This window comes from Portunus trituberculatus, chromosome 31 (genome assembly GCF_017591435.1).
Source record: "Portunus trituberculatus isolate SZX2019 chromosome 31, ASM1759143v1, whole genome shotgun sequence".
NCBI classification, from domain to species: Eukaryota; Metazoa; Arthropoda; class Malacostraca; order Decapoda; family Portunidae; genus Portunus; species Portunus trituberculatus.
In genome coordinates this window covers 24,285,191-24,286,690 of record NC_059285.1, presented here as the reverse complement: position 1 = coordinate 24,286,690, position 1,500 = coordinate 24,285,191, and positions in this window count along the sequence as shown.

Sequence of the window (1,500 nt, the reverse complement as noted above, 5' to 3'; positions counted from 1 at the left end):
GCGGTCTGAAGAGGAAAGAAAAGTTTTTGGAGAGTTATAGGAGAGAGAGTCAGAAAGTGGTATGTGGAAAGAAGGAATACGGAGGAACCCCTAGAGGAGCAGTGGGTGGACCGTAATGTATACTAATATAGATGGGATATTGTCAAGTAGATTGGAATTGCAAGACTATATGATAGTGGAGAAGCCTGATATAGTGTGTTTGACTGAGACAAAATTGCATGAAAAAACAAAGATAAATTTGGATAATAAATATAATATATGGAGAAAGGATAGGAGAGTAAAGGTGGAGGAGGAGTTATGATTATGACGAAGAAATAAATAAATGTGGATAAGGCTTGGTATGGGAAGAACAATGCAGAAGTGATAAGCATAAGGATAAAAAGTGATGGAAAAGAATTAATAATCATGGTGACCTATGTACCTCCTAAAACAAATTCTTGGACATTAAGGAATACGACAATATGATCAAGGATACTTTACAGAGTTTGGAAAGTGTATTATCTGGAAAAAGAAAGGTGATACTAGTAGGAGATTTTAATTGTAAGGAGGTGGATTGGGAAAATCTAGTAAGTGGTGTTGGAGAAGAAGCATGGGGAGAGAGATTTCTTAATCTAATGATGGAAAATATGATGGAACAGAGGGTGAAGGAAAATACTAGATATAGAGGAGATGATGAACCAGCTAGACTGGATTTGGTGTTAACAAGAGAAGTGTACCTATGTGGTGTTACGTTCACCGGTTAAACTGGTAAGATTGGCATCGGAGAGCCGGTGAACAATAACAATAAAAAAAAAAAACTGCAGGTTCAACTGGTGAGGAAATGTAAAAGGGGGTCACTTTAAAAAGCTACTTTAATAACCCATAATGAAATTGACACTTATATAACAAGACACATGAAACACAGATATACAACATGAAACACAGGAAAATGACATACACATATACATATAACACAGTAATAATAAATACAACAATAAAGAACCCAACTTAATACCTAACGATAATCCTAATCCTATATAGAGGCAATGTGGAAAACACGGACGAGGGGAAGTGATACTTATGCGGTGTCGCAGTGGTGAAATGCTGGGTGATGGTTGATCCCACGGTAGACCCAAGAGGCGTTGTGTTCACTGGTTGAGGCTTGGATCTCAACTGCCAATCCAGAAAGCCAAGAGCTGGCTCAACACTTTCGGTTGAGTCGAAAGGGGCGTGAATCCAACTTCGGGACAGTAGCGGGGCTTCATGAAACGGTGACGTGGAAGGTTCACGAGACGGTGGCGTGGAAGGTTCACAAGACGGTGGCGTGGAAGGTTCACGAGACGGTGACGTGGAAGGGGAGGCGGAGAGGTAGCGAACGAGGTAACAAGCGGAGGAGGTGATGGTAGTAATGCATGTTACGGGCGGGCCGTAACATTTCCTCCCCACTAAGACCTCCGTAATGGGCTCATGAAGGAGGTGAGACGAGAGATCTTGATAAGGCGTCGGCGATGATGTTGTCCA